Source organism: Phaethon aethereus (assembly GCF_964289735.1).
Source record: "Phaethon aethereus genome assembly, chromosome: Z".
Taxonomy (NCBI): domain Eukaryota; kingdom Metazoa; phylum Chordata; class Aves; order Phaethontiformes; family Phaethontidae; genus Phaethon; species Phaethon aethereus.
Genome location: NC_138577.1, coordinates 13007597 through 13031593, shown reverse-complemented (window position 1 = coordinate 13031593; position 23997 = coordinate 13007597).

Sequence of the window (23997 nt, the reverse complement as noted above, 5' to 3'; positions counted from 1 at the left end):
CTGTATGGTTCCCAAAGAAAGTCAGCAGGTCAATCTACTTTAGAGAGGGCTAGCCCCAAGCTGTGTGAACATAAGTGGCTGTGGAGCGCTTGGCAGTGCCTGCAAGTCTTTACCTGCTTTCTAAGTGGAGCAAAGACAGAGTTGTCAAACAGTGCTGAGCACAGGACTGTAGGTGGGTTTCTCTCTTGGAGTATCCCCTGCAAATATTCTGCAGAACTGAAGCTACCTCTTGCTCTCCAGGTTTGGACCAGGTGGAGATGGAGGGTCCTGCAAGAGATGTTATCGGGAGGTCAGGTCTGCAGGCAGACATAGGACACACTTTCTATGAATTACCTTGGAGTCAGTATATCACATACTTCTGGAAAAGACCTAAAAGTGAAACTCAAATCAATTTTGATGAACTTCGTTTTTCAGCAGCAGTGCCTGAGCAGCCCTTGCCTACTGCTGCTGCCTCAGTTCTGACTTCTGATGCCCTTAATTATAGCGGTACTGTGTTGTACCACAGAAGGTGCTGCATGTTGTGCTGTGTGTGAGCTGGTGTTTGTGCAATGACCTCTCAAACTAGGAAAAAAAAAAGGAGGAAAAAGAGGGTCTTTCTTACAATGGCATTGCTGCCAAAAGAAATATATGTAAAGCTGTCCATGCATATCTGGTAGCACCATTTCTTGGCATATTTGTGTTTAACCCCCTGTCTTCATAAATACTATGGTATGGATATAAACTGCAGGTCATCATATTCTTATCCTGAAGTCCATTCCTTCAACATGTTGAAAAAATAATCTGTCTGCTTTGCAGCCCAGTATATTTTCATAACAGCAATAACTAAATTAAGGAATAAATCCAAGCTCCAAAGACTGTGGTCCTCTAAACCCCCTCTCTTCCAGTCTCCTCAGCCACTTCTCCCTGGAAATTGGGCTAGGGTCTTCTCGTGCCGCTGTACACGAGGAGGCAGAAGAGTGACTCCAGATTGATGCCAGCATGTGAGTGAGAGGAAAGCAGGGCCGAGATTCACTCCTTCAAGTCCAGAGGTCTTGATTTAATTTCCCTTTTCTTTTTAGCTCTGCACAACGTTGACAGTTTTGGGCTTTTGTATAAGAATGTGAAGCAAAATAAAGCTCTGTGTCTGGGAAATGGAAATCTGGCGTACAGAGGTCCTTTCCTTTGACAGGTCTCTACTTCTGTGAGGCTTCCCACATACAATGTTTAAGAGATCAGGCAGTACAAAATGTCAAGTCATCAGCATTTTCTTTCTGGACTCATGGTTGCTGCAGCCTTGATGCAGTTTGATGCTTTCCAAGTAGAAGCAGGAGTTTTTGTGGATATTTACTCATGCTACTCACAGAGCAATTGCTTAGAGCTGTACAGCTTGGTCCCTGTGAATGATCTCTGGTTTGCCAAAAGGTTTTTCTTAGAAAAGAGGTTCTGATAGAAAGAGTTTCACCAAGCACAGTTTGCATCAGTACACTAGCAAAACAGCATCTCTGACAATTGTATGTCACCTTAAATACAGTTTTTTGTGTAAGCTAAAAATTACAAACCCAAAGCATAAAGAACTGTTGGGAAATGAGTGAATAGCGGATCATTGAAATGGAGATTCATTTCTCAAACATAAAATTTGAGCCCATGAGAACTTGCCATTTCCCCTAGCCCCACAGAAGACTGTGTTGCTGAGAACAAGACTCACTTCTTTGGAATTTCTGCTCAGTGTTTCAGTTCAAAACTGTGTGTTAAAAAGTGAAACAAATGCACAATGTGGAGCAACTCATCAGCTGGGGACAGTTCTGACAACGATGTTCAAGACTGCACATTTAAGGCATCAGTAACATCTCCCAGTCTTGCTGGCAAGAGGAAGGAGGGCGCACTAATTCTTATTTGTTTATGCTAGTTTTGGCTGTTTTGAATTATTGATATGTCCCTTGAAACTGTGTCTCATCATTTCCCATTGAGAACAGAGGCATGTGGTGGTAAGCAGAGACCTGAACTAGCTGCTGGACTTTCTCCTGCTGAACTCAGCATACGAGCTGTTCATAGCAGCAACAGATGTTTCTGCTTTTTAAGGTCTGTGGGAACATCACTTAATTTTTTTTTTCCCTTCTTCCTTGTAGGAACAAATGCCAATATAGCTGAGATCCAAAAAGCTTGACCTCAGCTTTATGTTATTATTGGAAGGTATTGTGACTGGATATCCTATTGTCCGTTCTCAAGTAATAAGCTGATAGCTATTAATGCTGTATTTGCTTTTTCACGCATAGTTTCTATGTGTTTGTTATTCAGCTACTTCCTGGCATTAAATAGAGGAACATATAATCACTGTCACCTTCAATGCAAGGGGGTTTGTGCGATTCATCTTATTTCAAAAGTATTAGGCAATCTTAGAAACAAACTCACTAGCAACTAAAACAACACATTCCCTTTGTCGTCTTGGTGCCAGAAGGAGTCACCTGGTACATTACATTAAAGGGGTCCATTTCAACACTATTCATAAGGTGTGACCCTGGGGATTTACTTTCAGGAGATGGGCTTTATGCCATATTTCCACAGGTAGTTTCTCAGTGTGAATTAACAGCTTTAATTTCCAGCAGAAGGTCCTTAGAATCATTCCTGGCAGTACTTGGTCAGCAAAGGTGCCAAATTCAGTTATCCCTTGGCCTCCCTACCCAAGTCCTGACATTTTCAAGATGTCAAGGCTCTGTGGCAAGTCTCGACACTACCTGTTCTCTGAAAGAACTGGACCTCTTGAGTGGCCAGAGAGGAGCCACAGGGTATGAAACACATCCCTGCTTTTGCAGCGTAGGCTCTGGCTTCCCCCCTGCTCCACAACCACCGTCAGCAGCTCAGAAAATGAGCCAACTGGCTCTGTCTCGTGCGCAGAGTCAGGAAGTGGGAATGACATCCCGGGACTGTGTTGGACATGTGCAGTTCCTGGAGGGCGGGAGTGAGGAGGAGGATGTTTGGGGCAGGCAGGGTCTGTCTGCTATGGTGCCCAGCAAAGGAAAACATTACTTCTCCCACAAGCAGCTTTGCCACTTGGCTTGTTTGGGCAACTGGTGTCACAAGCCCAAGTGTGAATGTGGCTCTTGGTGGTGGTATTACAAGGAGACCGCATTGGCAGGGCGAGTTCACCGTTGGTGCGTGTTATACGAATAATGGCTTAAGGCTGTAAGGTCTGCAGGCAGAGGAGTGACAAACTGCCCAGGCAGGTGATGCTTCAGTCTTGAAATGAAATGTTTTTCTCCTTGGGTGAAAAAGAAAAGGTGGTTCTTCTGTTTCTATGCACTGGATCCCAGCTTTCTGGCCAGGAACATCTCAGCTGAATCGGGTGTTTCAGGAGGCTGCTGGGGAAACGCGTGTTTTTGTTGCTGTGTTTTTGTTGTGTTTTTGTTGCTGTGCCGCCCCGGGCTGGTGTGGGGGTTGAGGTCTGCCAGCCCCACATGTAAAATGCGATGCTAGAAGGAGAGGAGAGACCCAGTGCCCCATCACAAATTCCTGCTATTGCTGTTTGTTTAAAGATGGCTTAAGACTGAAAAATGAAGCTGATCTGGCAGTGGCTGCTTTAACCAATTTTCTCTGTGCTGGCCTGGTACTGTGCAGTACCAGGGTATGCCTGGTGTACAGCACCCACGGGACAGCCAGCGAGATGGGACTTCACCCCTGGGACTCAGCAGCAGCAAGGCGCACAGCCCTTGTCAGGTCACCCTCGCCACGGTGGGGGCATGACACAAGGTTGGCTGCTAGGATGATGCCCCTCAACCTGCTTCAGTCCTAATCCTCCTGCAGCATGGTACTCAGTGTGGAGCTGCCAGGTGGGATGCTGTGAGCATCGCTCGTGGGGCCTCTTGCAGGCAGATCTGTTCTCCTGCCGCGTGGCGTTAGCCGCCACAGCCTCCTTACAAAGGGTTCAAAGGAGGGCTCTCTGCTCTCTGCAAACCAGAAACAGTGTCACAAAATTGCATTGAATCTCAAAGGTTTCACAGGATTCAGAAACCTCTTCTCATCAGCTGTTACTCCTAACCATCACCCTTTAAAAAATTTTTTTAATTCAGTTTCATTTCTAGACCTTGTCCTGGGTCTCTGCCACAGTCTCTGCTTGAGTCCTTGCCTTCTCTTTTAGCCCCTGATGGTTTTCGCCCCTGCCAAGATTAATTAATGAGGTTAAATTTAAGACAGGGCCCAGTTCAAAGTATGAAAGGATCAAAGTGTAAGCAGTCCCTTTGGTTTGTCTCTCTAAAATATGGCTTTCAGTGCGCCCGCCCTTAGAAGCCAGCTCAAGACGGAGACTTTCCTGGCCTTTAAACTGCATCTCAACCTGATTGTCATGTAGCTTTTGCTCAGAGATCCTGTAAACAGATTTATTATTCAAAAGTGGCAAAGAAATGTTGAATAAAAGGAGATGGCAATAAAGTCCCCACTGACGTGCATGAATGTAGCGCAGTACGTAAGGTTTATGGCATGATGCCAAGGAGATGGGCTTTCCAAAGTCTTACTAATGTAACAGCCAGGGATAACATTATTAAATGCCTCCTGTATGGTCTATAATAGATACCCTTCTGATAATACAGAATCTAATACATGACACAGTCTGCTAATGCTTTGTTAGCTGTTCCATTGCTGTAGTCTCAAATGCAAAGACTCCCTACATTCTTACAGTCACAGTAATTAAAGCAATAATAAATAAACTACACAAAACTTGTGACAGCCTATCTATGCAAGGTTCACACTGATTTTTATTTTTTCACGTGGGAGCAAGGCCTATTACCTGTGCACATGGGGAAGAACCAAAAGGGACAACTTGTATTGGAAATTTTGCCATCACACAGAGACAGTAAAGACCTTGGGTCAAGTCCTGTTGCTGGTGGCTGGTTGTGTGGATAAGGCACCAATGTATTAGTTGGCATATGGAGGTTTTGCAATCTGCCTTCAGGTTAATATAAGTAGAGATATGATAAAAAATAGGTACTCTATAAGTAGGTTTTAGAAGTGAATAGCTGCTCGTTCTGAAGCTAGGATATAGGACAAGGAAGGCATTTTGAATAAAAGCAGGGATGAGACTTACAAGTCGTAAGACTCCAGTCTCCCACTGACAAGTTTTCCTTATCTGGCTCAGTGAATTTCAGTGGCTTGTGTTCTCAATATTGGTACTTCAAATATTATTTTTTCTTTTTTTTTTTTTTATATCTGTACATCTGACATGTTTGGCAAACTCAGCTTAAACTTAATAATTGTTTCAGATGAAGTAAAACTACAGTTTTCAGTGACCAAACAGCTCACCAAGGAAACACTTGTGTGTGTCCTGTTGGAAAGTAGCAGAACGACCTCTGTCCTCTGAAAGACCCCATCCTTTCCCCCTTGTCCTTTCCCTCTCTGACACTAGTTTTGCAACTGACCCTAGTGTCAGTGGCACCAGGAACAGTCCAAGGATCTCTTTCTTCTAGATGCTGTGCATCCTAAACCCTCACAAATCTATATTTAGCAGTGACTTTTCATAGCCTGACAGGATGAGAATGTTTCTACCATGACTAGTAACTCCTCATAGTATTTTTATGGATATAAAATTTTATGAAAGCCACTGTGCGTTTTGCAAGGATAGGTTAAGAAGGCAGACTGCTTAACTTGTGGTGATCTCCCACAGAATTATGATAGCAGAGCCCTCTGCAGTATAAATCTGCCGGTCAAATGTTTCCTCTCTGCAATGCAATAAACACCAGTGTAATTTACATTAAAGGAGCTGGTGATGAAATGTGCCCGAAACACAGATGTGTATGATGTGATGATCCCATCGGTTCTCATGGGAGCGGTGCAGTGCTGCCGTCCGCACGGAGCCTGGCTCTGGCTGCGGGGCTGGATTGCCCCCGGCTTGCTTGTGTCCTTGTCCTGTGTTTGTAAAACCCTTTGGGCAGTAGGTATTCTAGCCTACAACTGGTGCTCAGAGACTCTGTGGCAATACTAATAAATATCTCTGACAACTGGGCTATTTTAGATTTGCTTGGCTTGATTTTTTGTGCCTTCCAGTTGGAGAGTGAAGGACACTCAGTTCTTATCATAGCAGAGTAAACCTGCTGCTCTGAAATATTTAGTTACCTTTCTTTTTCCTTCCTCTGTGTGTTTTATATTTAATTTTTTCATTCACATTCTACTTCCAGTTATCTACATAAATGGAAACTATATTTCATGGTAAACATTTATGATGTTCTTAATTACACTGTCAACACATGATGAAATATATTGATTTGTAGCACTATCAAAATACTTAGGCATTACTAAGAATAATTTAGGATGTACTGCCACCTAATGGCTTTGCTAACAATAGACGAAGCAGAAGAATAAGCTTGGCTCATATTAGATACAGAAAGAAAAATGAAAAGTTTTTCAGTTACGATATGGAAAAGTGTGTTTCAGGTACATTGCTGAAGAGAATGTGTGGAGACGTGGCTCCTTTTTGACTGTTCGGGGTGCTGCATTCTTCTGCATCCCTTCTCTGGTCTGCTATAGGAGTCTGTAAGTAAGTACAGGGACGCATTTGTATTTGACTGATATGCAACTTGATCAACAACATTTTTGAATTCCAGTTTTAGAGAGGTCTTCCTCTGGCTGTGGCTTGACGTCTTTTAGTGGTGAAAGAGAGTAAATGAATGCAGCCTGTGGCACCCTGAAAAAGAAGAGTTTGTCAGGACCATCTCTCTCCTCCTCTGCTGGGAACTTCCTCCAAAACACCCTTCATGATGCATTTGGCTATGATTTCTTCTAAGGATGGAAACAATACCTACTCCCAGCAAGGCTTTGAGTACTTCTCCTGGGCAAACAGATTTCTTTTTGCTGCCTACGATTTAGCCAGGTCAGACCCTGAGCCTCAACAGCCACAAGCTGCTGGCCAGAGCCAGCAAAACAGATGGTGCACGGGGGAGCCTGCTGGGACCGTGCATGGCAAATCCCGCGGGGAGGGGACCGCGCTTCTGCCTGCACTTGGTACAGTAGCAGGGTTGTTGCTCCTGTGGTCCAACAGGAAAAAATGGTGAATGATTCAGAGTGTGAAAGTGTCTTCCCTTGCCTCCGCAACCCCATCTCTGACTCTGCTCCTGCACCGTCCGCTGCTCTGTGGAGCTCCCTGAACACACCTGCACGCCCTGTTTCTCACATTGGACCTGTATTTGGCTCGCTCCAGCCTCCTTCTGCCCAGTGCCTGTCTCTGTGTGCCTGACCCGAGCCATGCTCTGAATGCTGCTTTGCTGGTGCTGCACCATCCCAGGCGCGTCCAAGGGACACAGAGACCCCTCGTGTGTGTGGTTGGCTGTGCATGAAGGGAGGTCTTGGGGTAGCAACAGCCCTGGGGCCGAAGTGGTACTCCAGAGCGTCTTTTCTCCAACTCTGCACCACCCAGGAAATGGCCTCACTTTTAGAATTATTCCCTGATCGATTTAAACTGCTCATTACTTGTTAAGCAACCCATCGGAGCGTCACTCAACAGCCCTGTGCAGCACTAAGCGCATGGCACCCTGCAGCTGTCCAAGCAGTGTCACAAACAGTTTCTGAACCACGTTGTATTCCCATCAAGAACTCCAGAAGGAGTGGGAAATGTTAACTTCCCCTTCCTGCAGCACTTTGTTAGTGGCAGTCTTGCATGCATGTCTGGTATACAGAATGCATAAATTGGAGATGCTCTTAAAAAACTGTGTGTACCTCATCTCTTATGGTTCACATCTCAAGCTTAACTGAAGGGGTGGTGGGGTTGGGAAGGGTGTGACTGAATAAAAATGCTATAGTTACAAAAACAGCCATGTTTGAAGTGGCCCAACTGGATAAAAGTTCTAGCTATGAGATTAAATTGCTTAATTCCCTTAAGCTTTGAAGAGTTAAATTAGCATTCAAATTCTCTGACATAAACAGTTAATACATTTATTCTTTTTTTTTTAAACCACAACATTGTGCTTTTAAGTTGCCTGTGTATAATGATGGTTTCTGTGAGTGCAGGTGAGTCAAATTAAATGACTAAAACTCTCATAAGCTTACAAAGATCATTCTGTGGGTGTCCAATAGAGTGCATCCCTAGTTAATCTCCCTGACTGATCAGTGCTATGGACTTGTTCCTCTGGGGAAATGAAATCCTGCATAGCCTTCAAAGAAGTAACTGCTGGCAGTAGAAAAGTCACTCTGGAAATATGCACAAGTTAGTTATATATAGTAAAGAAAACTGTTCTCTGCCCTGTGTATAGGGAAGGCACGTACAAAAGGGTTGTGCTTCAAAAAGGAAGTTTTTCTTCTCTGCAGTAAGAGGACCAGTGAACAAGAAACACAGACTGGATTTTGTCAATGTGTGCAAGGCTTCCAGTAAAGAGTGAACTGAGGCTACTCAGGCATAACCTCTCCCTACCAGCCTGCTTGCCTGAACTGTAGGGCAAGAGGCTTCTGGCACATTGCACATACTTTTTTCTTCCCTGCTTCTTCAAGCTTGCAGTTGGGTAATCCTGGCCGCGGATCACACCTGGTCCTAACTGATTTGCACTGAAGGTCTCTTTAGCTTAGGTCCAGCTTACCCAACAGTCACAGTGTTGTTCTAAGAGTGATTTATCCTCCTACACGCAAATGAGCTCTCTATGCCAGTGTCAGGTGGTGTGTGCACAACTGGGAATTTCAGTTTTTCACTCGGATGCCGAAGTTCCACAAGGGACAAAGTTCTGTTAAATCTCTGATGGGTTTAACCCATCAGGTAGCCAAAACAACCACACAGCCATTCACTCTCCCCCAGCGGGATGGGGGAGGGAATCAGAAAAGAAAAAGCGTAGAAGTCATGTGTTGAAATAAAGACAGTTATAGAACAAGAAAAATAAAAATAATAATAATAATGGTAAAAGAATATATAAACCAAGTGATGCACAGCACAATTGCTCACCACCCACTGACTGATGCCCAGTTACTTCCCAAGCAACGGCCCCTCCCCAGCCAGCTCCCCCAGTTTATATACCAAGCGTGACATCATATGGTATGGAACATCCCTTTGGCCAGCCTGGGCCAGCTGTCCCGGCTGTGCCCCCCCAGCTCCCCGTGTGCCCCCCGCCTGCTCAATGGCAGGGCAATGTGAGGAGCTGGACAGGCCTTGACTGCTTAGCAACAACTAAAACATCAGTGAGTTATCCACATCATTTTCATCACAAATCCAAAACAGAGTCTCATACTAGCTTCTATGAAGAAAATTAACTCTATCCCAGCTGAAACCAGGACAATCTCATGTAACTTTGATGATTTCGAATGAAATGTCAGCCGCCAACAGGAGGTCAAAGGAAGTCATTTAAACTGATTGTTTGTAAAGGAAGTCATCGGGGTTTAATGTGTTTGGTCCAAGCTGGACTTTAAAACAGGATCTTAAATTGCTTTTAGGTTAGTCTTCCTGTGAGCTGAATGCAGTAAGCACAGCGCTGCTGTTCAAATGTAGTAACTGTTTTAGTGATTAGTTTTTCAAATTCTACCCGAAAAGGGCTTGTACAATATAACAGCAGCTAGTGAGATGGTAAGGTAGGAGGAAGAGCAATGTTTCGTGCAAGGGGATTTTTCCCATACAGAAGAGACAGAGAAAGGTGGGAGAAATGGCTTTTCGGTTTCCATTGCAGAGATAAGGCAGCAGGAATGATTTTGGAACTCTTAATCTCAAATAAAAAATGTGATGTCAGCTGGTAAAACCTGCCCTTTTCACAGCTTAGCAGCTCATTTTTAGCTAGCTTTAGCATTGATTGATGTGAACCCAATCCTAATTTAATGCAATAGAGTTAGCAACTCCACATTTTCCTATCTGGGAATGCTATTGCTCCCTTGGTGTATTTTTCCTTGCTCTTCCTACCCAGCTGTGCTTTTCCTGAGGCAATGGAGAAACCTCTCTGGCAATCAGGCTTAGTTCTCCCATTCACTTAAAGCCACTTTCTTGCTTATGTGTGACAGTCACTGCAGACAGCAGCCCTTTCTGAATAAAGGGAACATTAAAAATGCCCAGGGAAGTCTCCATTCAGCAAAAGCCATCAAAAATTCTGCTTACAAACTAAAATGTTCAGTTGCCAACAGCCTCTCCCGGATCGATACGATGTTCTGAGCTGATGAATTAGTTGTAAGTTATGTCTTCACTAATTTGGTGTCCCAAGCATAGATCTCAGCCGTTCTTGGCATGGAGAGCGCCTTTTCTCAGGCAGCTGAGCTGACATGGCATTTTTTATTTGAAATTAAGACTTCCAAAATCATTCCTGCTGCCTTATCTCTGCAGTGGAAACAGAAAAGCCGTTTCTCTCACCTTTCTCTGTCTCTTCTGTACGGGAAAAATCCCCTTGCACGAAACATTGCTCTTCCTCCTACCTTACCATCTCACTAGCTGCTGTTATACTGTACAAGCCTTTTTGGGTACACACATCAGTTTAATCTGTGTCCCTTTTAGAAAGAAATTTGTTCGTCCAGGGCATCTGTTTGCTCACCTTATCTTGACCATGTTCTTCACATTATCAGAGCTACCTCTGCACTGTAACTTGTGCCTGGAGCCCCTGTAACAGGATCTTCATCTCTCCTGCCTATCCCCTCCCTTCCCGTTGCATTACATATGGGAATGCTGTTCGAGTGCTGTGCAAATCCACGTGTGATGATATTAAGTTGTTGACTTTTTCTCGGCTGTTTGTTTCTGGCAGCTGGTCCTTCACAGCAGTGCACTAATGGGGCAGGTCAATAAAAATGTATGAGTGTGAGAAGATGAGGAGAACTTCTGCAAAACCTGGGATGCACCTGGGTGTAAGAGAGGCACTATGGGAAAGACCTGGCCATTTTTGTCATTGGAGCCTTTCTGGAGCACAGTCAGCCACATCTCACAGCCAGAAAGCAAGCTGGGTCAGAGAGTTGGCAGAGCTTTTGGTTCAGTTTTGGTCTTTGTCTGAAGTTGAGGGGCGGTGAATGCTGCCAAAAGCAGAGCTCTCTTTCCCACTGCTGCAGCTGGAGAATCGCAGTTGTTTATGGTGATGGGTGAGGCAGTGAAAAGAGGGTTAGGTGGAAAACTGGGCTGCTGGGATGCACAGGTTTGGACTGAGTTGTGGGGGGAAGGAGGCCATTCCCAGCCACTAGCAACCGCTTTGGAGCAGAGGAGGAGATGCTGTAGAAGAGATGGTTTCCCGTCTGGTGGTTTCTTTGCCATAGGGCTATGAAGCAGCATCCCTTAGCAGCCTGAGCAGACTCTCGCTTCCTTTGGGGCTTCACCTACATGTGAGGGCAGATGCCACCAGCAGCTTATTGGCAACCCACAGTCCATGGTTGAAGGGGCAAAGAAAGGGTTGACATTGCCATAGAGATTTTCATACATGGAGTCCCACAGGAGAGGACAGGGAGCTGGGAGGATCTGCCTAAAGAAGTCACAGTTGTTTAACTTTGACATTTTCATAGAGTTGTGGAGGAAAAAAATAATTAATCCATGTTGTATTCTGTCCTAATTTATTGCTTTTGTCTCTGTTTCCAGTTTTTTTATTTGCTGGGGTAACATAAAAGGCTTTGAAGTCATATATATTTTCCTCCTTTTACATGCATTGTTGTCCTCTCAGATGCTGGAATACAATGAGCAGTTTTCCACTGCCGTTGTGCCCAGCTGAGTCTGTGTGTTTCATCCTCACGCAGAAATTTTGTCATGCACGGGTTTGTTGCATCTTCCTTTCTTGCCTCTGCTCTGGTTGTGCTCTCTGCAGCTTAGTCAGATATGCACATCCTGGGCATTTGCATGTATCCAAATATTTTGAATAAGAAAGTTTTGCATTACATGTTCTTCTAATTTGCTCACAGATTAACACTGGAAAACTTTGCTGCAATGCCAGCCTGGTTGTGTTCTTGTAAAGCAGTCCTCCCACAAGGGTAGGTTATTTGATATGCCTTATATTATTATACAGTTCAACCTGTGGCTTGGAGGTTCTTCCTTTTGTCTTACCCCTCTCTTCAGCCTTCTTGGCTTGGCTGTGGCTAGCTGGAGGTTTAAGTTCCCACTAGTGTAATGACCCCCCTGACCCACAGCCATAGGAGCCAGCAGTTTCCCAGACCCTCCAGCAGGCAGCTGATACTACTGAAAGTGATAATCTCATGCTTTTCCCTTCCTCTGCTCACTCGTGGCTTAGTTCAAAGACTAAATTTTTCAGAGCAACAAAATCCTATAGTGCCTTTCTTGCAAGAGTAAAATTGCTGCTGGACTTTTCCTGCTTATGGCTCTCTTTGCCATATTTTGACTGTATTCAGCCTTAGTGCTTTTCTTTTAACACAGAATTGCTGAGGGAGAAGAGTGATACTGAACAGGGTCTAGTTTATTCATACTTATGAATTATTTCTATTTTGCTGCACTAATGATGGCTGTTTTGTATATTATATTTAATACGGTATATTTCTGAGACATCCACACAACCAACTACATTTTGGTCCAAAAGTTAGCCCAAAACTGCCATTAAGAGCTGGCTTGCAATCTGTGTGCATGGACATGAATGAGTTTGGGCTCTGACTGGGACATCCCCCAAGTAGTGTAGATCTGGCCTTCAAAACTGCCTTGCTTAAACTGTGTTAGAGGACATTTTGTCTCTCTGCTCTGCAGTGCCAAGGCTTTCCAGCTTGCTCTGTGTTTTGCTGTTTGCCATAGTGTGACGTTGCTCACTCAGACAGACAACCTGACTTTGCTGTCCACGCCTGAGCAATTCTACCTATCTCTAAGCAGCTGTGGTGGGACTTCATCAGTGTGGCTCTTATTGATATTACACAGATTCAGTGTTCATTTTCCCCAATGGCTACAGATAATTTGGACAATTGGCCAGAAAAAGGAGAGGAACATGTGGGTACCAGCCACAGACAGGGTAGGTAGAACTGAAGGCATGAAGGTCCGTGAGCTCTTTTAACATAGTCTGGAACACTTGTGACTGGTCACTGACTGGATTTAACTCCATTCACCACCACTCTCTGGGCTCAGCCATCCAGCTGGTTCTTTACCCAGCGAAAAGTACACTTGTCTGAGCCACGAGCCACCAGCTGCTCCAGGAGAATGCTGTGGGAGACGCTGTCAAAGGCTTTACTAAAGTCCAGGTAGACAACATCCACAGCCTTTCCCTCATCCACTAGGAGGGTCACCTGGTCATAGAAGGAGATCAGGTTGGTCAAGCAGGACCTGCCTTTCATGAACCCATGCTGGCTGGGCCTGATCCCTTGATTGTCCTGCACAAGTCAAAGGCAGCAGTTCTGCTATCCCCCCTCCTTACTTCCCCAGCAATCAAAAACTCTGTAATTTTGTATTGCTGTGTCCAAGATGGCCTCCAACCACCACATCACCCACAAGTCATTCTCTGTTCACAAACAACAGGTACACAGGGCACGTTCCCTAGTTGGCTCGTTTACCAGCTGTGTCAGGAAGTTATCTTCCATACACTCCAGGAACCTCCTAGACTGTTTCCTCTCCTCTGTGTTGTATTTCCAGCAGATGTCTAGTAAGTCCCCCACGAGAACAAGGGCTAGTGATTGGGAGACTTCTCCCAGCTGCTGATAGAATATTTTGTCTGCCTCTTCATCCTGGTTGGGTGGTCTATAACAGGCTCCCACCATGATATCTGCCTTGTTGGCCTTCCTCCTGATTCTTACCCATAAACCCTCAACCCTATCATCACCATCATCAAAGCTCTAGACAGCCAAAACACTCCCTAACATACAGGGCTACCCCACCGCTTCTCCTTCCTTGCCTATCCGTTCTGAAGAGTTTATAGCCATTCATTGCAGCACTCCACTTGTTTGAGTCATTCCACCATGTTTCCATGACTGCAACTATATCATAGTTTTCCCACTGCACAATGGCTTCCAGCTCCTCCTGTTTGTGGCCCATGCTGTGTGCATTAGTGTAGATGCACTTCAGCTGGGCTATTGATCACACCAGCTTTTTTGGGAGAAAAGCTCTAATTCCTATGTGACCATTCTCAGGCACTTCCGTGTTTTCTAACACATCAATAAGCCTTGTGTCTTTGCTGTCGCATGGCTCTCCATCCCCTGCCTCCACTGAGATGGCAGACCAAAGGACCTCACTAGCACAACATCCCTCAAGCATTGGCATGCTGCTCCCAGGCTTATCTCTAGTGTGCTTAGTTTTATCCTTTTCCTCCTTCAAATCTAATTTAAACTTCTTTCAATGAGCCCTGCTAACTCACAGGTTTGACAATCTGTGGCATACATCCAGTTAAAAGTCCACACAATTCTCCTTCAGTAGCAGTCTGAGTAGGGCCTTTGCCATTGATTTCTATAATGGCAAAAATCAGCCCTGCCATTTGTCATCTTATTAGTAACATACTTCCCATGGCACTTCTTGCTGGAAAGGTTGAAGAAATCTCTCCATTACAAACAAACGTGTCCAAAAGGGGGGCCACAAGGTCTGAGCACTGGTGCCATGAAGACCACAGCTTGCCAGCTATTCGTGTAACTGTCCGTAGAGCAGAAAGAGACACATTTTTCATGAAAACTCTGGACTGGGACAAGCCGGAATGTACAGAGCAGTGATTGTAGCTGGGGCAGGAGGATAGGTAGCAATATACATAAAATTCGTCACCAGAGTGCATGTTTTGGAACTAAAAGGTTTTCATGTCAGGAGAGGCATGCTTGCCCCTCTGTATTTCAGTTGTGAAGGGCTAACCAGAGCTTTGGCAGCATCTGTATGTTATATACACATACATATATATAAATATATATATATATGTACACACTATGGGCTTTGTCAGCACCAGCTGAGGTCGCATGACACATGCTGCATGCCCGAGTTATTTTACTGAGATTGGTAAAGACTGCAGTAAATCAGGACTGACTGAAGAATAAACATGTATGAACTAGTTTACCAGTTTGTTGCACTATTAATTATTAGCCACCCTTTGTTACAGAGCAGCAAGAGTAGCATAGCTGGCACATCTAATCATTAGCTAATTAATGCATTTACTTCTGTTCAGACTGAATCGCTAATGGGAGAAGGTGCTGTTACAGTTACACATTAATCGTGTCCACCATGGAATGGCTGATGCCATCAGTCCCTGGAGTGGGAGCCCTGCCCACGTCAGGGCTAGGATGTTGCACTGGGCGACTGTCACCCCAGCTCCAAACCACTGCTGTGGTGGGCAAGGAGGCACTGACGCCAACCCAGGCAGCTGGGGGGGGGAAGTCGGAGGTGGGGGGGTTGTGGAAAGACAGAGAGGAAAAAGGCTTGGAGGAGAAGGCAGCAAACATGGGAACGAATGGCTTAGAGGTCAGCGTCATCTCATACAACCCACACATCTAAGAGAAGTTGGAGGACTTCAGTGGCTAACAAGAGGTGTTGGATGGACACTCCTCAAACATTTCTTCTCCTCTACGGGAAGCAGTTGGCTGGCAATGAGACTGACTTCAGCTGACAGACATGCTGTCTAAAATCAGATTAGGTACTGAACAAACAGAGGACCCCTTCTGAGCTGCTCCTTGGCTGCTCTTTAGTACTGGCCTGAGACCTGCAAGAGGATCTGGAGGGATCCCTCACGAAAACCAGGCAGAAGACACCAGGGCAGTGAGACCACACTGATGCATTGCCCAGCCACGTCCTGTGCTATGCCTGCTCACAGCACGCCCGGCAGCCTGTCTGCTTGTAAGGGCCACTCAGCTTGGAAACGCCTTGTCCCAAGTGTAATATTTCATACACATTCTTGTAATTCATTGAAACCCCCTTTGCTCTCATGGCAACTAGCCACCTAGATGTATTTAATCCAAAAATAAGTGTTGTAGATTATAAATAGCTCCTGCACACACTAGGAACATATTCTAAGGAAATATTTGGATGCGATGCCTGAAGGAAGACTCAGTAAGGAAAGGCAGCTTGCTTCAGCTAAGTGCCAAGGCATGCACTACTAATTTCCCTTGTTGTTCAGTAGAAATGGGTTACTGTCAGGATTGTTCCTTTTCTGACCATTGTTTTTTAGGCAGGAAAATAGTTGACCTAACTTTGGTAAGTAATAGCCTCAGAGTCATAATAGAAGAACTCTTATTTTCTGGAGTATTGAAATCACCCTCACCTGTTTGAGAAATCAAACTAAATATTGTTTGACAGATACTTGTTTTCTCTGTATGTCTGTCCAATTTTTTTTTTTCAACTGAAGCGTGGACCTGGAAAAGCTATCACTTTATACATAGCAAAAAAGAAAAATAGAGTTTGCTGGCTGCAAAGGACCGTTTGGAATTACAAGAAAAAAGTAATTTAATTCTTCAATGTTTTGGTCCTTCCAGAGCTCTGCTGGAGATGCTGAACATTGTTAAGCACTTTAATAGAGTTGATTGGCTTCTCATTCCATCTTTCGCAAGTACTTGGATCCCTCTTCCCACAGGGTCCTGAAGTCTTGAAGACCTCACTCTGTATCGCCTTGAAGACACCCGGAAGTTGTACATCACTACTCACCAGGCGCTGTCAGTCTCCTGTGGGTCTGATGGAGGGGGGCATGAAGGGACTGAGGCCCAGATCCTAGAAGCTCTTGGCATGTCTAATGCCTGCTGTCTTCCCTGGCAATGCGGAGCCTCTGTGACCTCGGGGGTCTGCACCCCAGTGGCTCACCCACTGGCTGTGAGGAAGCAGATACCCGAACCCAGATCTCTCTGTTCCTGGGGCCGCAGGGAGAATGCCACCCCATGCATTCAGTCTTGCTGGTGAGCCCCTCAGTGGAGCTATTTGCTTGTATTTTACAGTGGTTACCCAAGCTGTGAGCATCACCACTGGAAACGCGTGGTGACGGGTGCAGGCAGCACTGATGACGTCAGAGCTGCTCAGCACAGCCTCCGCGTCTAAAGAGCCGTGGGGGGAAGAGCTACGTCTGTTTTCATTGTGCGTTCTCAGGTGTGTCCAGTCCAAATGCCGGCATCCAGACCATGCTCTGGGGTAGGTGGAAGCCCTTCACAGCTGCTGCTAAGCTGCTGGAGGGTCTTGCTGTGTCTCGCTTGTGCGTTGGGCAGCGAAGGTCGGACAGGAGACCACGAGTTTTCAGTTACCTGTGTTTTGAGCTAACACAGACACTCCTCCGAGTTGCTATCACATCTTTGGGTTGCAACGTAGGTACGTGGATGGAGAATGGGAACAGAACTGTGGAGTTTGTCTCCAGAAAGGCCCTTCTCATCCGTTTAACAGCTGCTGTGAAGTTGTGCAATTGGTACAACTGACAGGAGGAGCAGAAGCCAGATGGCAAAAGGCAGCGTTGGTGTTTGCGTGAACGTATAAGGAGTTGAGGTGATGAGTTTTGAAAGATGCAAGTTATGCAGGAGATCAAGTCCTGACTGCTTGTAATACTAAAGGAACCTGTAGAGGGGTAATGTGAAAAGAAATGTGTCTCAGATTCATTGGTGTAAAGCACCCACAATATCTTGCTGAGGCAAATCGGCCTTCTAGTGATAGACAAGGATTAGGACAAATTTAGCCTGAAGTCAAACCAGATGTAAATTGCTTCTTTTGGAGAGAAAGGTCCTTCTCAAGGCAAAATTCTGTATTTATCCTAACAATTAACACTTCTGTAAATGGAAATCTGAATGTGGATTTTCCCCTTTTCTGGCAGGAAAACTATCCCAACATGCTTCGTTTGCTTCCCGCCTGTGCTCAACAAACTTTGAAGTCTCCCACATCCATCATTGATCACTGAAAGTCAGCACTTTACAAGCTCAAAGGAATAGATTATTTTTTTTTCTGTCATTGATTTTCTTCCCTACAACTGTCCCGTACCAGTGCCTTAAACTTCTTTGTCTTTGGCCATCCACTGTAGGGATCAGGCCAGAAGCAGTACCATTGCTCTTCAAATAGGCACTAAAAGATTTAAGTAATTTGGTATACTTTTCACACAGCCATGGGCGGAATTACACAGCATTCACTGCTGATCATGGAGGGTGCCTGGAGATTCATATTCCTGCAATGAATGTGCCAGAGCCCATTTCTGAGTAATTCATCGTTGATTTGTCAGACTGGTCAGTCCTCATAGAAAACAGTCTTTTATCTCTGACACAACCAGCATGGCTTTAATGGGAAGGGACTCTTCAACCGAGACAGTTTAAAAACACTTGCCTTTTGACCCCTTTCTTTGAGATGTGATTGAATGTGTGGAGTGTTTTTGCAAGGAGTGCAGAATAAATAAGCAGTGAGTGAGCTGTCACAAGCTGTGAAGTGAAGGTCGTATTCTTCTTTTTTTCACTTGTGTTTTGCCAGATTAACTTCAATGAAATGGGTGACTGGTCTGAATTGAGCCCATTTCTGTGATGAGTTACATGTGTTGCACCAAATGGCAGAGTGAAACTCCAGTAAAAGCTGCCTCATTTAGAAGGAAATCGGAGGGGAAAAAAATGTATCAGTACTAATAAGGTGACAAAAAGAGCGTGCAGGAGGTGAAAAGCATGATACCCATTGTCATTTCCATGGCAGGGAAAACGGCCCTGTCAGTGTAAAGCTGTTGCTTCCGTTGTCATGCCAGGTTGATTTTCAGTTTAAATAACCTGCCTCAGTCTGTGAGTGGAGGGGTTTAATGTTTGGATAACTCCATTTGCCCACTTATAAATTACACGCATGTTAAAACATTCCTTCCTCGGTAGATCGAGAGGTGATTGTTGGGCTGTGCACGTGTGTGCGTCCCGGCTTTCCCAAGGAGGGCGGGTGCAGTTCGCACCCCAGGAGAGGCAGATTTCGATTTTCTCTGCATCTCTCATGCCTCCCTGCACCTGGCTTCGCCCACAGCTACACGAACAAGGACTCCGTAACTATACGCACAAGGACTCTGCGCTCCCCGGGAGGGCTCGAAAGCCTTGGGATTTCCATCCAGTCGCGTCCGTGTTAATGCATCTGCCACTGGAGAGTGCCCGCAGCTCCGCAGGAGCTCGGGCCAAAGAAAACACCGCTGGGGGGAGATGCCGCCGCAGGGACACGTGTACGGAGCCTCCAGGCTGCGTGCGCTGTGGCGCAGGCTGCGGGCATTGCCGTAAGCGGAGCAGCGTGAGGGCGGCTTCGCGTCCCCCGCGGTCACTGACCTTCCCCAGCTTTCCAGCACAGCTTTGGAGACGGCCAGCGCGTTAGCGCGACATTAAGGTGAGCTGTGGAACAGCAGCTTTTGCACCGGTGTAACCACAGCCACCGGAGCTGCCTCGGGCTGTGTCAAGCTGTAGTTGCAAACCGGCCGTACAGCAAGTGAGTTGGTTTTTGCCTGCTCTGCAGGCGGGGTTGCAGGAGGCTCCGTGTGCGGGGACCAGACCGCGGTGGATACCTGAGCTTAGTGCAACACGCTGTGGAGGGGTCCATGAGGGTGCAGTGCTGGGTTAGCAGCTCTGGAAGAACGCAATGAAATCACCACCGCAGCGTGCTGTGTGTCCTCAAAGAAATCCCCTTTAGAAACAAGTAGGAAACTACAGTTATGTATTCTGTAGCGTGAAATATCTACTTCTATACGTAAAAGGTACATTTTGCCCTTTTAAAGATATATATTTTATATTTTGGTACTGTGATCAGTGTCAAATTTGCACCTTAAATAAATACCTTATACTTTACTTAAGTGAACCTGACCAAAGGTGGGAAAGAAGAGATTAGGTCATGTTGTAGGCGGTGTGCTGGGGTTCAGAGGTTAGGACCGACATGCCTGAAGATATTTAGACTGTGGAAGGTCTGGGGCTGTGCCATTTACCCAAGGTCATGCAAGGGGTTTAAGGCAGAGGAAGTAACTGACAGGGTTTTCTCCACTGTTTTTCTTGCTTGTATGCATGTATGTGTGTGTGCATGTGAGCATGTTGAAAAGCGCATTTTTGAAGAGTTGCTTCATCCATTCTCTTCTGATGTCTTCCACATATGTGGTTTGATGCCTTACTCACTGAAGCATCTTTCCTAGCATTTGCAAACCATGGACTGAAACTGATATGTCTTTCTTCTTCTGCGAGCAGTATTCCATAATAAAGGCTTGTCAATTAATCATATGTAATTAAAAAAAACCTCAAAACGTTAATTATAAATTTTCAGTTAACAGATCTTTCACTAAGGTCTCCTCTTTCTCAACCCATTATGTGTAGTCTGTGCACTTTTCTGCATGCAGTCTTCAAAGACACCCCCCACACACACTTTGCTGGGGACCCACCATGATCCAAAATGTGGGGCAGTGTTAGAGTCTGGCCATTTACGAGCTGTTTTGGTGGCATGCACATGCAACAATCTTGAGTGTTGCACTTCCTTTGCTAGCAACTTGCATGCTAAAACTGGGCTCCCACAGCTTTTTTAATCAAAGGACCACCTAATTTTGGGGGGAAAAGGAAAATTTCCCAGGGCCAACTTGTTCTGTGCTGCCACAATGATTTGTGTGTGCTCAAAGTTTAGTTCAATTTGTACCAGCAGATCTTGTTTCCCACCTATTTTGTTTCTTGTATGCACATGCGGGAACTGTGCAGGTATTTGTGTGTGTCTGTGGTTAAAAAATGATTTCTCATTCAGGGATCTTCCAAAGTCTTCCCCACCCAGGGCTTCTAGAGCACAGCACTGTCATGGCATGTTCATCACAGGAGTGATTGCTACTTTAGGTGGAAAACCTCATAAACCTCAAGAGCACAGGCCCCTGTTCTATTGCTAAGACTGGCTAGAAGGGATCTGTTTATCTTGCTGTCCGTGCACTTAGAGCAATGGCCCAAGCGTTGTCAAAGGACCCTGGACTGACAAGAAGCACATACACACCTCAGAGGCTGTTGGTGTCTGATAGCTGGGATGCCATGGAAGAGTTCACATTCTTCAGCTCTAATCTCTTATAACAAAATGGAATTCAAACCTAGCCCTCGAGAAAATAAGTCGGCTCTGGTTAGTGTCATGCAATGTCCCATGTATCCATCAGGATTTGTTTTTGGTGGATTAGAGCTATTGTTTACCTTTTTTTTGGCTTGGTCAGCAGTGCTATTGTTTTAGCTGGTATTTTCAAAAGGTGTTTATTTTCACTGCTAATCTAAGATGAGCCCTGTAATTATCTGTGAAATGGAGGAAGCGGTCTGGGACAATTCCCTTCTGTAGTTGTGATGCTCTCTGGAGCCAACGCCTGATGGTCACCATTGCATGTTTTCGAAGGTGCCTTTTTCTATGGCTATTTTAAAAACAGTTGCATCATATTTCAGCTACCTCAGTCCTTCATTAACATGTTTTACTAAAAATGCCTCTGACAGGAAACAGAGACTTCTTGTCTCCTAGATGGATTAAGTGCTGTAATAGCGTTTGTGATGAGAAGTATCTCCCATCTGCCTCAATATTTTTATTTAATGCATATTTTGTGGCATATTTCACATGTTGGGCTCCAGAGGGAAGATAAAACCTTGTGCCTACTGGGCAAAATTAATAAAATATTTTAACTTGCACAGTTTCTCATCTTTTCAAGATATGACAGGATTTAATACCTGTTTAGACCTGGGCAGACCTCAGCCCCTGCTGCAAGGTTTCCTGACATTTCGTCAGCTCCTTTCTCTTCCCTGGTTTTCCTCCCCTTCTTCCTCTTTCTTTTTTTCTGTCCTTTCTCTCTCATCCTTACCATCCCAGATCTGCTTCCTGTAGACCCATGGAAAGCCTTTGCTTTCACTCTTTGCCTTTGCTCTGCCTGCTTACTCCTTGCTTCACACCGCCTTTACTGACCCGGCAACTCTGTTAATCAGAGACGCTAGGAAGAAACTCCACCTCTCTCCAGGGAGCTAAGTATAATTAGTCAGGACACATTTTTTGTTCTCTATGATCTGGTTCTGGCTTTTTTCTGAGATGGAGCACTGCTCTAGGTGCCTCCTGGAGCTGAAATGATGCAGGAAATCCCCATGTTGCCCACGCCTGGGTGAGTGTTTGTCAGTTGAGCTTGGATTGTGCAATATCCCTTTGAGGTATAAATTTGGATCTAGAGAGGTTCAGTCTGGGCATTCATCTGGAAGGGAACCTAGTTCACAAATGACCAACATGAGGCCTTTCAAATCCAGAAAGTATCCTAGGCCCAAGTTGTTCTTTAAAACCTCTGTTTTCTGTTTGTTTACACCTTCAGTCCTGCTCTGATCTGCCTGAACTTGTCAATGCCGACAGATGGAGATTTTGTGGAGTCGCCACCAAGGCACTTGATGCAAACACAGTGCTGCAGTGGGATTAAGACTATTTACAATAACTGGTTACTTGCTTTTTAATTGAAACAGATAAATGCATTGATGAAAATGCTGGTTGTAAACGGATTAAGAAAAATCACAATGGATGCCTCTGAAGACTGCAGTGAAACTTCTTAAAGAAATAAAAAAAAAAAACACCAACCCCCTGCCCTAACATGATGGTCATAGTTCTTTTAAAGTGGGGAATAGGAAGTAGGGAAGAACAATCTTCTATGTTCAGGTTCACCATTAAACTTTCGAACCTCTCTGTGCATTTGTACTGAGCCTGATACTATAGCTCTGACTGAGGTCTATCGGTACTAGGATAATATTTTAACTGCTCAACATCTTGTGAACTCTTTATGGATGCAAATTATCTCCATCTATCTCTAAATAGTCAGGGGTTCCCTGTACAGCCTTGTTCTCCTGTTCTGCAGTGTGCAGTGGTTGTGCCTTTCCGCTATGCAAACAGGCTTCTGAAAGAGCCTCTTCAGAGGCAGTGATGAAAGTTTGCTTCTGAGCTATTCCAGTTACCAGAAAAATCCAGAAAATAAACTTGAATTTGTAGGATTAATTTAACAACATCATTATGAATGAACTGCAGGAAACAATGCATCTTCCTACATAAACAGTATAAATAAAACTTCTGATAAGCACTTCACTACATTGAATCCCTCATTCTTTTCTTTGAGAATGTTCCAAAATTTACTGTGCAGCTTAATCAGCTTCATACATGGCTGAGTTGGGCAAGTCAAAACTAACATGACCCTGCACAAGGAAAAGCATCCCTCGCACGAGAAATCACATTCTGCTTATTTACCATATATGAAAACAGTCTCAGATCATTCCTTCCCTGAGGCAAAAGGAACATTTCAGTGTTTCCTTAACCGCTGCCACCCTTCAACACTTTCCAGGAAGCAAGCCGTGTTCTCAGGATGGCCCTGGCTGCATGGTCATTAAAGCTGAGATGAAGCTGATGAAGCAAAATGACAAAACTAGATACCTTTTAGACTAGATATCAGGAAAAATTTCTTTACTGAGAGAGTGGTCAAACATTGAAACAGGCTGCCCAGGGAGGTGGTGGAGTCACCATCACTGGAAGTGTTCCAAAAACGTGTAGACGTGGCACTTTAGGACATGGTTTAGTGGGCATGGTGGTGTTGGGTTGATGGTTGGGCTTGATGATCCTAGAAGTCTTTTCCAACCTTAATGATTCTGTGTGATTCTGTGATTCTGTGAACCCTCAACTTTAATGTATTCAGTGGTAATAGGGTCACCAACTGCAAAGTACGGATGTTGTTGCATAGTGCTGTTTAACCTCTCTTTTCTATCTACTATTGATCACACAAATTCTTTTGTGTATAAAACTTCGGGCTCTGCTTTGGCACAGAGTTGAGTATAGAATTAGCTTCACCTGCAGGTTACCTTGTTTAATTAACAAGGCTGTCTGCATGAGTTAAATTAAAACATATGTAAGCTGCTATAATATTTTTAATTAAAAAGAGAGTACAATGTGTAGATACAGTGCTATGTGGGTGGCAAGCATTAAAGAAAAGGCAGAGAGATGAGTTAAGCAGTTCAGGCAGTGAATCAGATCTGCACTGAATGGCAAAAATTCTGGGGGAAAAAACCCCACTTTTGGAAGCATACTTATGCCAGGCCTATATAGGGATCCTTTCAAAATCAGAGGCCTTCTGAAGTCGCGACACTTGGGTCTGGGCTAGAAGGATTTCCGTCTAAAGGATTTTGTCTCTGTGCTCAGGTACAATTAAATTTCTTTTTTAAAAAATTGAGCTTTTTGGAGGGACTGTGACCACTTCTGGAATGTGGTAAGTTAAATCCTTTGTTATCTATAGACAGACATCGCAGGGGTTACAGAGCAGTGCA